Consider the following 16872-nt stretch of genomic DNA (forward strand, 5'->3'; position numbering starts at 1 on the left):
CTTTATTGGTAACAACACAGCAATCCAAGAGCTCTTTAAATGCGTCTCCCAACAGCTTACAGCTATGTTCAGGCACAAGGCCTTCCTGCACTGGTACATTGGCGAGGGCATGGATGAGATGGAGTTCACCGAGGCCAAGAGCAACCTTAATGACCTGGTGTCAGAATACCAGCAATACCAAGATGTATTCCCCCTGACAGGCCCCGGTGTGTGATGTTCCCCTCCCTGTGTCCATGTGTTCTCATTGTTCAACTCCCACTTAGGAGTGAGAACATGTGATGTTTTGTTTTCTGTTCTTGTGGTAGTTAGCTGACAATGATGGTGGTGCAAAAGTAACTGTGTTTTTTGCTATTAAAAGTAATGGCAATTTTTAAAAATTTTTAAATTCTCATTACTTTCAATGGCAAAAGCCACAATTACTATTGCACCAACTTAATATATCTATGAGTTTGACTTTTTGGGGAATTAAGATTAGTATACCTCCTTGGCTTTTTAAGGTGGAAGCTTTCACCACTATTTTAAAAAATTCTATGTCCCAATATAATAATTTTTTTTAAATTTCTTACCGATTTAGCTGCATTACACAAATTCTGGTATGTTGTGTTTTCCTTACCATTTCATTATTATACAGTTCTAGATATTTTCTAATTTCCTTTGGAATTTCATATTTGACCTTTCAATTATTTAGAAATATATTGCTTAATTTCTAAATATTAGTAATTTTCTAGATAATTTATATTCAGTTATTTCTATTTTAATTATGTTGTGGCCAGAGAATAAGTCTTCTCGGATACGAATCACTTGAAATATATCGAGATGTATTTTGCTGCCTACATAAAGTCTATCTTAGTGAACATTCTATGTGTACTAACAAGGAATATATGTAATCTGCAGCTCCTAGGTATATTGTAGTATTGTATTTATATCATGTTTATTGATAGTATTTTTCAAATAATCTGTATTGCTACCGATATTTTGGCTAATTGTTCTGACAATTGCTAAGTCAGGGGTGTGAAATTTTCCAAGTATGATTGTGACTTTTTCTTCTTACTTTACTCCACACTGTTTTTCTTTATTGCATTTGAAGCTCTGTTACTAGGTACCTCCATGTTTTTGGTTGTTAGGGCTCCTTGATTATTTGACACTTTTACACTTATTGTTAGCGAAGGGGCCAAGGGAAACCCTTGGTCCTCTGCAGGTTCAATGAAAAAATCAACTCACAAAGACAGACTGATAGGAGAAAAGGTGTAGAGATTTATTTAATGTGTATACACAGGAGCTTTTAGAACAAAGACCCAATCTCCCATTGGGGTACAAAAGCATATCTGTCTGTCATCTTGAGGTTGTAGAAATAATACGGGCACAGAGCATGGCTAAAAATAAGCTTTGGCGGCAAGACAGGTTATGGGAGGGCAAAAGGAAGAGGGTTAGTAAACAAAGATGGTTTCCTTATGCAGTCGAAACCTCACAAGTGGCAAAATAGATGGCCAATATACCTTTACAGACCTTTAAATGTATCAAACTCAATTAATCTTTTCTAGATCTGGACAAAGGAAGGGCTGGCTGTATTAATGCAGATTCTCTACAGATCCACAGATGCAAACTTGTCCCACAAATGACAGCTTTGCAGGGACATTTCGATGTCAAGGAAATATATTTTGGGGTAAAATATTTCAATTTCTTTCACGAGTAAAACTCCTTGCCTTGAATTCTACTTTATCTGATATTAGTATAGCCACAGTGACGCAGACAAACCTCCAAATTAGAGCTCAGTCTGGGTTGGTTCTTGGTTTCCCTCAGGAAACAATTCAAGAGTGAGCCAACAGGCTGGGCGCGGTGACTCAGGCCTAAAATCCCAGAACTTTAGGAGGCTGAGGAGAGTAGATTACCTGAACTCAGGAGTTCTATTGAGATCATCCTGAGCAACATAGGAAAACCCCATCTCTACAAAAAACACAAAAATTGGCCAGTCTCATAACCCAGTCTCAAAATAAATAAATAGATTAAAAATAAAATAAAATAAATTGAGAAAAAAAAGAGTGAACCGACAGCAAGAAGAAAGCAAGTTTATTAGAGCAACAGTATATATAGCAAAATGATTCCTCCATAGATGGAGCAGGACTATTTCATAGGCAGGGAAGCACAGAGTAGCACTCATGGATTGCTGGCTAGCTATATTTATATATACTCTTAATTTTATGCAAAATAAGGTCTATTTATGAACTTTCTGGAAAAAGGGTGAGGAGTTCCCAGAAACATATAAGGCAATTTCTGGGCTGTTACCACGGCATTTATTAACTATCACGGCATTGGTGGGATTATCTTATGCAAATGTATTAATTCCAAGTCCCAGCTGGTTTGGGCTGGTTTCTTTGCTACATCCTGTTTAGATCAGCAGGATCATGGCCAGTGCTAAGTAAACAAGTCCTGCTGATTTCCTACCTCAATAGATTTTCTTATGCTTATTCACATTTTCTGCATGTGCTTTATCATTACCTCTTTCTCCTTTCCATCTTTCTGTGGCTTTTTTATAACATCCCTTTTTAAAATAAACAGCAGAGTTGCATCTTGATTTTTTATCAGTCTGACAATCACTGTCTGCTAAGTGGATCATTTCTCTTTTCATACTTACTGTAATTCTTGATATGTTTTGTTAAAAACCTATCATTTGTCCTTTTTCCCTCTGTTCCTACTTTCCCTTCTTTTTATGTTTAAATTGAATACTTTTAGTATTCAATCTTATTTCTCCTATAGACTTTTTAGCTCAAACATATTTTTAAATGAGTACTCTAGGAAATGGAACATAAATCTTTAATTTATCATAATCTATCTTCAAGTAACATCATATTACCTCACGGCCAATGTACAAACCTTCTAACAGTATAATTTCATTTATCCATTTCCAATTATTGGGTTATTTTTTAAATATATTTTTTCTGTATGTATTATATACTCCACAATACAGTATTATTTTTTATTTTCAGTGTCAATAGTCTTATAAACAATGCACACACATGTATACATATATTGTTGCATATGTAGTTTGGTTTTCTGGGGAAGCTGACTCTTAGATGATGATTCCTGTACAGGAATTTTATTGGAGATATTCTTCAGATTAATAACTGCAGAAAAAAATGAAGCAAGATTTGGTAGAGGAGCTAGGATGTAAAGCAGTCTCAACAAAGGCGTTAGCCTAGCCCAGGGAATCATGAAACTGGGATGAACTTTCAAACTTGTTTGACAATTCATTGAAGGAACCGAGGCTTTATATTCTCATGTTGACACTAGTAATTGAATATAGGCTGTCCCCAGAAAGAAACTGTGACCTTGAAGTTATCTCTGTCCAATAAGGGCAATTTCTGGAGAGGGCTGGATGTTGAAGGCTCAGTCAAGAGTACTTCCAGTAACTTTTGAAAATTAAATCCTTTGGCTCCAAACCTGAGAAGGATCTTGGCAACCTATCACAAGGCTCACTACCTATAGATAGATAATAGATACATAAATATATAGATACATGAATGCATATATATATATTGTTTTTATATATATATATATTGTTTTTAGTAGTTTGACAATGATGTGACTCGATGTGACTTCCTTTTATTTTAACCTGTGTCATAAATTTAATGTAGTGCCTGCCTCAGCACTCATTTTTAGGCCTGAGATAAGTTGCTGGAAACCCAGTCATATCCCATCACATTTAGCCTAATTAAAATCTCCCCTCCCTGTGCAGTGGTTTGCCATATGATTCACTTGTTCCTCATCTCACTGACCCCAAATTCAACACATTCCACAGCTGTTGACCACCATAAAACCCAATGGTCAGTCAATTCCAAAGTCATGTCAATAAGTTCCCCACTTTGTTCATATTGTCTTGAACTAGCCAATCCACAGCCCTATGGAAGAGCCTGAGGGATAATGCCCATGGACCTTAATAAATGCATAATCCCATAACTTCTGTCTCTCTCTTGCTCTCTCTAACTCTCCACCCACTTGTTGAGGTCCCTCATGGCCTCTTGACTTCCCATTGACCTCCTGCTGGCACCCCTAACCTCTCTGGGATCCATAAGCAATAAATTACTTGTTCTGTGTGTTGAGGCTCAGAAAACAATACCCTAAAGTGAAGGCCTCAGAAGCAGCCTCAAAAGCAAAAGTTTTTCTCTGACCTTCTGCCCTCCTGTCTCTCAGTCCCATTCTCCCACAAGGCTAGCCATGGAAACTAGAATCACTCTTCCCCAAAGCAGGTCATGGAAACCAGAACCCCTTTTCCTGAAAGCCAGCCATAAAACCTAAAAATATTACCCTAACTTTCCCTCCACCTTTCTGTGTAAAAACTGACCATAAAGAAATGATCTGGACCAGATGTGGCGGCTCACGGCTGTAATCCTAGCACTTTGCGAGGCCGAGGCCAGTGGATCACCTGAGGTCAGGAGTGTGAGACCAGCCTGACCAAGATGGCGAAACCCCATCTCTACTAAAAAATACAAAAATTAACTGGGTGTGGTGGCAGGTGCCTGTAATCCCAGCTACTCAGGAGGCTGAGCAGGAGAATCCCTTAAACTGGGAGGTGGAGGTTGCAGTGAGCTGAGATTGCACCATTACACTCCAGTCTGGGAGACAGAGCAAGACTCTGTTGCCAAAAAAAAGAAAAGAAAAGAAAAGAAAAAGAAAGGAAAGAAGGAAGGAAGGAGGGTGGAGAGGTTGGGGAGAGATAACACAGGGAGAAATGCCAGATATAGGTGACAGGGGGATGGAGGCAGCAAACCACCTTGCCATGTGTGTACCTATGCAACAATCCTGCATGATCTGCACATGTACCCCAGAACCTAAAGTACGATTTAAAAAAAAAAGAAATGAAGAAAAGAAAGCAACAAGGTCAGAAATTGTGGTTAAAATACTTATTTTTTTTTCTAGAAAAAAAAAAAGAAAGAAAGAAAAAGAATAAAAAAAAAAATGAAGGAGAGGAAGAAAGAGAAAGAGGAAGAGGGAGAGACAACAGGGGTGTTGCTTTATTGCCTGGGCTAGAATGCAGTCAAAAATGGGCATGCCTATAATTGTGCTTAATAATAGAGACATGAAAAAAAAAATGAGGGAAGAAAATAACAAACAAGCAGCCAACCAATATTTCATTTAAACCTGTAAATAGATGTGATGTAGTACTGATAAGAGTGTATATTTTGTGTATTTAAAGTGGAGAGTTCTATAAATGTTAATTAAGTTTACTTGTTCTGGATCTGAGTTCCAATCCTGGATATCATTGTTAATTTTCTGTCTGATTGATCTGTCTAATATTGATGTTGAAGTCTCCCACTATTATTGCGTGGGAGTCTAAGTCTCTTTATAAGTCTTATACATCTGGGTATTCCTGTATTGGGTGCATTTATATTTAGGATCTTTAGCTCTTCTTGTTGCATTGATCCTTTTATCATTATGTAATATCCTTCTTTGCTTCTTTCGATCTTTGTTGCTTTAAAGCAACTCCTGCTTTTTATTTATTTATTTATTTTTGCTCTCCATTTGGTTGGTAGATCTTTCTCCATCCCTTTGTTTTGAGTCTTTGTGTATCCTTGCATGTGAGATGGGTCTGGATGCAGCATACCGATGAGCTTTGGCTTTTTTTGCCTGTCTGTGTCTTTGGATTGGTGGATTTAGTCTATTTAAATTTAGAATTAATAATAATATATGTGAGTTTAATACTGCCATTTAATGTTAGCTGGCTGTTTTGCCTATTAGTTGATGTAAATTCTTGATTATGTTGATGCTGTTTACTTTTTGGTATTTTTTAGGAAGGCTGATACTGGTTGTTCCTTTCTATGTGTAGTGGTTCTTTCAGAAGCTCTTGTAAAGCAGGCCTGGTGGTGATGAAATCTCTGAGTGCTTGCTTGTTCACAAAAGATTTTATTTTTCCTTCGCTTATGAAGCTTAGTTTGACTGGATGTAAAATTCTGGGTTCGAAGTTCTTTTCTTTAAGGATGTTGAATATTGGCCCCCACTCTCTTCTGGCTTGTAGGGTTTCTGCTGAGAGATCTGCTGTGAGTCTGATAGGCTTCCCTTTATGGGTAACCTGACCTTTCCCTCTGGTTGCCCTCAGTATTTTCTCCTTCATTTCAACCCTGGTGAATCTGGCGATTATGTGCCTTGAGGTTGGTCTTCTTGAGGAATATCTTTGTGGTGTTCTCTGTATTACCTGGAGTTGAATATTGTCCTGCCTTGCTAGGTTGGGGAAGTTTTCCTGAATAATATCCTGAAGCATATTTTCCAGCTTGGATTGATTCTCTTTGTCACATTCAGGTACACCTATCAAGCGTATATTAGGTCTTTTCACATAGTCCCATATTTCTTGGAGACTTTGCTTATTCCTTTTTTCTCTAATCTTGTCATCTTGTTTTATTTCATTAAGTTGGTCTTCGACTTCTGATATCTTTTCTTCTGCTTGATTGATTCGGCTGTTAAAACTTGTGCATAGTTCATGAAGTTTTCGTGTTGTGTTTTTCAGCTCCATTAATTCACTTATATTCCTCTCTAAATTGTGTATTTTTGTTAACATTTGATCAAACCTTTTTTCAAAGTTCTTAGTTTCTTTGCATTGAGTTAGAACAAGTTCTTTTAATTCACAGAAGTTTCTTATCATCCACCTTTTGAAGGCTGCTTCTGTTAATGGAACACACTCGTTCTCCATCAGGCCTTGTTCTGTTGCTGATGAGGAACTGTGATCCCCTGTAGAGGGAGAGGCATTCTGATTTGGGGTATTCTCAGCCTTTTTAGGCTGTTTTCTTCCCTTCGTTATAAATTTATCCATCTGTAGCCTTTATAATTACAGTCTTTATAATTGGGTTTCTGAGTGGAAGTCCAACTTGTTGATCCCCAGCGCTAAAATCTGAGCAACCCACTGCGCCGGCCAAAGCAGTGGCGTTATGATTGATGGTGCTTTTCTGACTCTGCACCAAGAACCACCGCACCAAGGCAGTGGCAAAACTGCCTCGCCGGCCACAAGAGTCGTGCTGGCGACCCGTGGGCCTCCTCCACTGGGAATCTCCTGGTGCGTGAGCAACAAAAATTCATCTGAAAGTGTGGCGTCCTCTCGTTCTCTGCGCTTTTACTGGGAGCTACAATCCCGAGCTGCTAGTGATCAGCCATCTTGGGTCTCTCTCCCGGATAAAATACTTATATCACAATGTTCTTGATTCCCAGTTCAGCCCATAATAATTTCTTTCTGGGGCACCAGTCATGGACCAGCAGAAGCTGGCTCAGAGCCAAAATTGCTGTATTGCTGTGTAATGAGTTTTGATATACAATTCATCTAGCGTTTGTAAGTGTGGAAAGTGTGGGAAGACCTTATAAAGTAAAATGCTCATAGGAAATTCTTGGAAATTAAAAGAAAAAGGATTCTGCAAGGATCCTTTGCACATTGAAGAACTATTTGTTCTATCCATTAGGAAATGGAAATGGGAGATTGGAGCAAAGGAGGGTTTTCTATAATTCCTTTCATCAATTTTGTTTGGATTTTTATTGGAATAAGTCATAATTTTTAAATTTAAAAATTAATAAAGGTTTTTCAAAGCTAAAGAAAGAAACAAAGAAATTATCTGACCTACTGTTTGACTGTAGGTCATAAGACCTCCATTCCAGAGAGGGCCCTGCCCCTCAGCCAGAAGGAAGGAATGTGTTCTCAGAAAGGCCTAGAAGAATCTAGACAGACAGGCCCTGCTGGATTTCCCTACTCAGTCTGTCAGCATTAGATCGTACCCTTTTTGTCCTATCATACGCCTACACGACTGTCTACTTCATTTTATCTAAGCATAAAAATGTACAGTTTCTCCTGAATCTTTGGATCTTCATTCTGAAGGGTCCTGTATGTATACATTAAATAAATGTCTATCCTTTTTTTCCTATTAATCAATCTGCCTCATGTCAGTGATTTTTCAGTGAACCTTTAGGGAGCAGAAGGCCTTGGCCCCCAGATATGCATTTCGGTTTCACCTCCTCATCACGTCTCACCTGACATACACACCAAGCCTAACTCCCTCCCTTCAGCCCCAGGGCTCTCCTAGAGAGTACCTATCTTGGCTTATGGCCACTCACAACAGAGACCAAACTAGAAAGAAACCAGAGCAAACTGCTTCAGATTCACTGACATTCTTGGATCTGTGGGATCTTTTATCAATCATGGAATATTCTTAGTTGTAATCTCTATAAATATTTTTTCTGCTTTATTCTTCCTCTGTTTTCTTTGTTGGACTTTCATTACAAAGATAACCTATCATATTTTTTTCCCTTTGTTTCAGTTAGGATAAATTTCCATTTATTTTCTTCAAGTTCACTGCCTTGTTTATTCTGCTGTGTTTGTTCTGTTATTTAGCCTGCTGAATGAATTTTTAATTGTGATATTGTAGTTTTTAATTTTAGAATTTCCATTTCTTTTTATTTTATATAGCTGGCATTTCTATGCCTATCTTTCACATCTCTTCATGCATGTTGGTCAGATTTTCCTTTAGACTATTTTACACATTTATCGTAGTTATTTTAAAACCTTTCTCTGCTAATTCCATGATCTGAGTGACCATGTGTCTTCTTTTGATGGATTTTTCCTCTTAATCACGGGTCATATGTTCCTTCTTTGCATCTTTTACCTTATTTTTATTGTATGCCAGATATCATATAAAACAATTGTAGAGATTGAAGTATATTATTTTAATCCTGAGAAAAGGGCACACTTCTTCATGTGCCAGGCAATAAGGTGGTAGTCTGAGTTCACATCTAAGCTGTGATTGAGCTGGGTCTGGGATTTGTTACACATTCAATTAATGCAGTTATCTACAGAATCCAAATATTTTGAGGACATTCTTGACATTATCTTCAGCATTGCTTGAGCATTTCTCTGTGCTTTAAACTCTGCTTTCTGAAATTTGAGGTATGTATACTCTGTTTTTAATACCCTTAACCAGTTTTTTATGTCAATCAGGAGTTATGTTTAATTTTCATATCTAGCCTGACTTTCTGTGTCTTAGGGGAGCTCTACACTCTGCTCCTTTGACACCAGCTTTCAGAAGGCCACACTCTGGGAAATCTTGGCAAGTAAGTGGTAACTGATTCTGAGATGGCACCTCCTCCAGATTCTAAATGCTCATTGTAAATCACCTTTAGCTGGCCATTAAACATTTGTTAAGTTTGCCTGGCATCATCTTACCCATCTGTAGTGAGTTTGGTGTTCTACAGTGCCTCCAAGGTTATAAAGAATCACAGCTCTCTTCTCTCTTAATAAGTGTTTTCCCTATTCTGGAGGTTAGCTCTCAATAGCTTTGTCATCACTTGGAATTTTGATATAATTTCAGACTTCATAACCCCATCCCAGACCTACTGAATCAGAATTTACTTTTTCATAGAACCCTAGAACATTTCTACAAACATTAAAATCTAAGAAGCATTGTTCTAGCTTTCTACTTTTGAAATGAAAAGTCTGATTCTTTTTCTTTGTGAGCAAACAGATCTTGCTAAGTGGAAGCTTTTTATTTTTTTTTCTTTGAAATTAGGGAATTTTACCAGGAATTTGGGTTTTCATCAATCCTGCCTAGTAGCCTTTTCAGTCTGCAAACTGGAGTATTTTTATATCAAAAAGTTATATTTTATTATTTATTTTAATATCAATCATCTTCCATCTATTCATTTTTCTCTTGCACAAAAAAGTATAGTACACTGGTTAAGTGCACAAACCACTTCGGTTCAAATCTCAACTTTCCCACTTAAAAACTCTTTGATTCTGGGAATTTTGCTGAACTTCTCTATGCTCCTGTTTTCTTACCTGTAAAACAAAGTTAATGATCATAGCAGTACCTGCCTCATATGCTGTTTTGCTTTGTTTTGTTGATGTTTAAATTAGTTAATGTATATAAATCCCTTAGGAAGATTGTCTGGCAAATTTCACGTGCTCAGTAAACGTTAGCTAAAATTCTTTAGACCTGCAGTTATTGGCAAGTCAGGACTTCTGGAATTTTCCTCTAAATCTCTTTTTTTTTTTTTTTTTTTGAGACGGAGTTTCGCTCTTGTTGCCCAGGCTGGAGTGCAATGGCGCAATCTCGGCTCACCGCAACCTCCGCCTCCCAGGTTCAGGCAATTCTTCTGCCCCAGCCTCCTGAGTCGCCGGGATTACAGGCATGTGCCACCATGCCCAGCTAATTTTTTGTATTTTTAGTAGAGACGGGGTTTCACCATGTTGACCAGGATGGTCTCGATCTCTTGACCTCGTGATCCACCCGCCTCGGCCTCCCACAGTGCTGGGATTACAGGCTTGAGCCACCGCGCCCGGCCGCTCCTCTAAATCTCTTATCTTTTCCCTCTACATTCCTATCTCTTCATATTTTTGATCTACATAAAATATTTTTACACTTAATTTTCCAGATTACTAAGTAATGTTTCAGCAATGACCATTTGTTGAATTTCAAAAATCAATAATCTTTTCTTTACTAGAACCATAAAATCTATTGTGTGTTCTAACAGTTCTCCTCCTCCCCTCCTTCTTTTTCTTCTTCTTCTATCCTTTATCATTGCCATCAGTTTGATTTCATTGGGATCCAATTGTTTTAGGTATTTAGACTGATTTTTGTCCTCCATTGTACTCATTTTTTTTTAACTGAGTTTTTCTTTTTCTCTATCTTCTCATGATTTTGGGCTTTCACAGAATCATACATATCACAGCATTATAGTTCCTTGACATGCAGTTGATCAGCAAGTAATGACTGGTTTTCAGATGTTTGCTAATTATTTCTCTCTGCTAAAGTGCATGGAGAATGCCTCTTTGCTCTCGGGTCTCCCAATTTCTCTCTCATCTTCAGGGTCTAGAAGCAGCTCAAGACACCAGTACATCAACCTTTTAAGACTATGGAAGTCAGAATAATCTGGCAAGCACCATGGAACCATATAAACAAAGCAGCAAGTATACTTCATTCTGATATGTTTGTGCCAGATGGGTTCCCTTGGATAACTATGAAATCTAATCTCTTTAAAAAAATAAACCATTGATTCTGTTGCTGGTCCCGTGGTTCTTGCACAATATCAGGGAGAGTCAAATTCAATACCTTCTCTCTTCTGCAAGTGATTGGAAAGCCTCGGAAGGATTCTCTTGTTTACATCAGCATATCTGCCCCAGTGTTTGTTTCCAGAATCCACCTTTAAAGACACATACACACACACACACACACAGACACACACACACACACACACACACACACACACACACACAGTATATATACTCCAATATGTTAGAATTTTATTTTTCAAAACGAATATGTATTATGCAAAACTGTAAATAATTTATTATTTTTTTTAATGAGCAAGAAAAGTTGTGTGAGAAAATGAAGGTAACCACTGCAGAGTCCCTTTTATAACTATGACTAATAAGAAAAGGGCTGGGGGCGATGGCTCATGCCTGTAATCCCAGCACTTTGGGAGGCCAAGGTAGGCAGATCACCTGAGATCAGGAGTTTGAGACCAGCCTGGCCAACATGGTGAAACCCCATCTCCACTAAAAATACCAAAATTAGCCGAGTGTAGTGGTGCATGCCTGTATTCCCAGCTACTTGGAAGGCTGAGGCAGGAGAAACACTTGAATCCAGGAGGCAGAGTTTGCAGTGAGCCAAGATCACACCACTGCACTCCAGCCTGGGCAACAGAGAGACCCTGTCTCAAGAAAAGAAAGAAAAGAAAAGAAAAGAAAAGAAAAGAAAAGAAAAGAAAAGAGAAAAGAGATATGTTGAAAAAGAAAAACCAGGTTCAGTAGATATTTTGTCTGTTGCTTTCTGATTTGTTTTTAAAGATGAAATGGCCTTGTGCATATTTACAAATTAAGGTGCAGAAACTGTGAACAGAAAGAGGTTGAAGATAGAGGAGAGGCGTGTGATGATAATACAGTTTTTTTTCTCAACAACCAGAATACTTGAGTTATAGCCATATTCTAACAATTGAATGTTAGATTTTTTTTTTTTAATCATTTTTTGGTTGAAAATCCTCTTTAAAATCCCAAATCCACCTTGATTCTCTTAGTAAATATATTCTAATGAAGATTTTCTTAACATATCTGGGTCATAATAGGTATGTGGAAATGGGATTTGTGTAGAAATAAATGTTTTCTAATGAACTTTATCTTTTTTTATTTTTATTTTTTGAGATGGAGTTTCACTCTTGTTGCCCAGGCTGGAATGCAATGGCGTGATCTCGGCTCCCTGCAACCTCTGCCTCTTGGGTTCAAGCGATTTTACTGCCTCAGCCTCCTGAGTAGCTGGGGTTATAGGTGCCTGATACCACATCTGACTAATTTTTTGTATTTTTTTAAATAGAGATGGGGTTTCACCATATTGGTCAGGGTGGTCTTGAACTCCTGATATCAGGTGATCCACCCACCTCGGCCTCCCAAGGTGCTGGAATTATAGGTGTGAGCCACCATGCCCAGCCTAATAAACTTTATTTTTAAGTGCAGTTTACATTCACAGCCAAATTGAGCAGTAGTATAGATATTTTGCCTATGCTTATGCCCCCTGACATGCATAGCTTTCTCCACTGTTAATATCCCCCAACCAGAGTGGTACATTTCTTACAATTGATGGACCTACACTGACACATCATTACACTCAAACTCTGTATTTGACATTAGGATCTCCTCTTGGTCTTGTACATTCTATGGGTTTGGTTAAATATATAATGACATGTAAACTCCATTATAGTATGACACATAGTAGTTTCACTGCTTTAAAAATCCTCTTTACTCCACATGTTCACCCCTTCTTCCTCCATAACCCTGGAAACCACTGATCTTTGTATCATCTCTGATATGGTTTGGCTGTGTCCCCAACCAATCTCAGCTTAAATTTTAATGATCCTCACGTGTCAAGGGTGGGGCCAGGTGGAGATAATTGAATAATGGGGGCACTTTTCCCCCTTACTGTTCTTGTGGTAGTAAATAAGTCTCATGAGATCTGATGGTTTTATAAGTGAGAGTTCCCCATACAAGCTCTTTCTTGCCTGCTGTCATGTAAGATGTGATTTTGTTCCTCATTCAATTTCCATCATGATTGTGAGGTCTCCCTGGCCATGTGGAGCTGTGAGTCAATAAAACCTTTTCCTTTATAAATTACCCAGTCTTGGGTATGTCTTTATTAGCAGTGTGAAAACAGACTGATACAGTAAATTAGTATTTACTGTATATACACTGGTAGAATGCAGTGCTGTTGTAAAGATGCCTGAAAATGTAGAAGCAACTTTGGAACTGAGTAACAGGCAGAGGTTGGGACAGTTTGGAGGACTCAGAAGAAGACAGGAAAATGTGGGAAAGTTTGGAACTTCCTGGAAACTTGTTGAATGGCTTTGATCAAAATGCTGATAGTGATATGAACAATAAGGTCCAGGCTGAGGTGGTCTCAGATGAAGATGATGAACATTTTGGGAACTGGAGTAAAGGTCACTCTTGCTATGCAAAGATACTGGCAGCATTTTGCCCCTGCCCTAGAGATCTGGGGAACTTTGAACTTGAGAGAGATGATTTAGGATATCTGGGGGATACCTCATGGAGAACCTCTGCTAGGGCAGTGCAGAAGGAAAATGTGAGATGGTAAACCCCCACACAGAGTCCCCACTGGGGCACTCCTTAGTGGAGCTATGAGAAGAGGGCCTCTGTCCTCCAGACCCCAGAATGGTAGATCCATTGACAGCTTGCACCATGCACCTGCAAAAGCCACAGACAATCAATTCCAGCCCATGAAAACAGCCAGGAGTGGAGCTGCCCATGGGAACCCATCTTTTGCATCAGCATGACCTGGATGTGAGACATGGAGTTGAAGGAGATCATTTTGGAGCTTTAAGATTTGACTGCCCTGGTCGATTTCAGACTTGCATGGGGGCCTGTAGCCCCTTTGTTTTGGCCAATTTCTCCCATTTGGAATGGGTGTATTTACTCAATGACTGTACCTTCATTGTATCTAGGAAGTAACTAACATGCTTTTGATCTTACAGGCTCATAGGTGGAAGAGACTTGCCCTGTCTCAGATAAGACTTTGGACTATGGACTTTCAAGTTAATGCTGAAATGAGATAAGACTTTGGGGGACTGTTGGGAAAGCATGATTGGTTTTGAAATGTGAGGACATGAGATTTGGGAGGGACCAGGGGCAGAGTGATATGGTTTGACTGTGTTGCCACCCAAATCTCACTATGAATTGTAATAATCTGCACATGTCAAGGGTGGGGCCAGGTGGCAATAATTGGGTCATGTGGGCAGTTCCCCTATACTGTACTCATAATAGTGAATAGTCTCACGAGATCTGATGGTTTTATACATGAAGTTTCCCTGTACAAACTCTCTTCTGCCTGCTGCTATGAAAAACATGACTTTGTTCCTCTTTGCTTTTCCACCATGATTGTGAGTCCTCCCAGCCATGTGGAAATGTGAGAAGTAAACCTCTTTCCTTTATAAATTACCCAATCTTGTGTATGTCTTTATTAGCAGCATGAGAACAGACTAATACAATCTTCATAGTTTTGCCTTTTCTAGAATGTCGTATAGTTGGAATGATGCATTATGTTGACTTTTCAGTTTGCCTTCTTTTGCTTACTAATGCGGATTTTAGATTTCTTCATTTCTTTTTATGTCTTGATGGCTGTTTTTTTTTAAAAGTGTGGAATAATATTCCACTGTCTGGATTACCATTATTTATTTATCCATTCACTTTCTAAAGGACATCTTGGTTGTTTCTAAGTTTTGGCTATTATGAATAAAGCTGCCATAAATATCTATGTGCAGGTTTTTGCATGCACATAAGTTTTCAACTTTTTTGGGTAAATACCAAAGAGCACGACTCCTAGAACAAATGCTAAGAGTATACCTCATGGAGAACCTCTGCTAGGGCGGTGCAGAAGGGAAATGTGAGATGGTAACCCCCACACAGAGCCCCCACTGGGGCACTCCTTAGTGGAGCTACGAGAAGAGGGCCTCTGTCCTCCAGACCCCAGAATGGTAGATCCATTGACAGCTTGCACTATGCACCTGCAAAAGCCACAATCAATGCCAGCTTTGCTTCTTTGTCAAAATTCAGTTGACAGTATTACTTGGGCCTCTTTCTTGGCTCCCTATTCTGTTCTATGGATCTATTTGTTTATTCTTTTGCTGAAACCTCACTACCTTGATTAATTTAGCTTTATAGTAAGTCTTAAATTAGGACAATATCGGTCCTCCAAATTTGTTATTCTTCAATACTGTGGTGGCTAATCACTGTCTTTTGAATCTCCACATAAATTTTAGACTGTTTGTTGATACACACAAAATTACCTTCTGGGATTTTGTTTGGGATTATGTTCGATCTATAGATCAAGTAACAGTGAACCAATATCTTGACAATATTGTGTCTTCTTATCCATAAACATGGCCATTGATTTAGTCTTTGATGACTTTCATCAGGGTTTTTAAAAATAATTTTAGATTCAGGGGGTACATATGCAGGTTTATTACATGGATATATTGAGTAATGGTAAGGTTTGGGCTTCTAGTGTACCCATCACGAAAACAGTGGACATTGTACCTCATAGTTAATTTTTTAAACCCTCCCCGCAAATCCTCTCCTTTTGGAGACCCCAGTGTGTATTATCTCCATTTTTATGTCCATGTGTGCCCATTGTTTATTTCTCGCTTAGAATAGAGCATTTTATATGAGAATATTGCATGAGAATATACAATAATTGGATTTTCTGTGTCTGATTTAGTTCACTTAGGATAATGGCCTACAATCTTTTTCAGAAGATAGCAGCAAAAGGAATACATCCAATTCATTCTATGAGTCCTACATCATAGTATTATCAAAACCAGGCAGAAACATTATAAGAAAACTATAGATCAATATCTCTCATGAACACAGACACAAAAATCTTCAGCAAAATATTAGCAAATTTAATCCACTATTTTTTGTTAAAGGAATTAACATCAAGTCTGAAATCGACCAGGGCAGTCAAATCTTAAAGGATAATGGCCTACAGCTCCATCCATGTTGCTGCAAGAAACATAATTTCATTCTTTTTTATGGCTGCATAATATTTCATGGCATATATGTACTACATTTTCTTTTTCCAATCATCTGTTGATAGGCACTTAGTTTGATTCCAAATCTTGGTTATTATGAACTACGCTGCAATGAATATAAAGTATAGGAAATCTTTATGTAAAAATAGTTTTGTAATTTTCTCTAATAGATCTTGTGAATATTTTGTTGAAATTAAGCCTAAGTATTTAATTTTGAGGGGTGCCAATATAAAGGATTTTGTGTTTTTAATTTCAAATTTCAGTTGTTCATTGCTGGTATATAGAAAAGCAATTGACTTTTGTATATTGACCTTGTATCCTATAACCTTGCTATAATTGCTTATTAGTTCCAAGGATTTCTTTGTCAAGATTTTTAGATTTTTTACATATACAATCATGTCATCTGCAAAAATGAGTTTTATTTATTTCTTCCTTCACTATCTTTATACCTTCTATTCCTTTTTTTTTTTTTTTTCGGTTTTACTGCATGAGCTAGGACTTCCACTGTGATGCTATAAAGTAGTGAGAGGAGACATCTTTACTTTGTTCTTCATCTTGGTGGGAAACCTTTTAGTTTCTCACCTTTAAGTATGATAATAACTATAAGTGTTTTAAAGATACTCTTTATCAAGTTGAAAAAATTACCCTTCTATACTCAGTTTACTGAGAGTTTTTGTCATAAATGGGTGTTAGATTTTTCGAATGCTTTTTCTGAATCTATTGATATTAACATGCATTTTTTTTTCTTTAGCCTGTTAATGTGATGGAGTACCTTAATTGATTTTCAAATGTAAAACTAGCCTTGCATTCCTGGGAAAA

At 37.9% G+C, this 16872-nt stretch overlaps 1 pseudogene; it reads left to right on the forward strand.

The window, feature by feature from the left end:
- The first annotated feature begins 6914 nt into the window (after positions 1 to 6914).
- Positions 6915 to 16872, forward strand: part of LOC116531928 — a 74276-nt pseudogene continuing 64318 nt past the window's right edge.

The sequence above is a fragment of the Sapajus apella genome, unplaced genomic scaffold, assembly GCF_009761245.1.
Source record: "Sapajus apella isolate SASKATOON/1434 unplaced genomic scaffold, GSC_monkey_1.0 scaffold73, whole genome shotgun sequence".
In the NCBI taxonomy this organism is placed as follows: domain Eukaryota; kingdom Metazoa; phylum Chordata; class Mammalia; order Primates; family Cebidae; genus Sapajus; species Sapajus apella.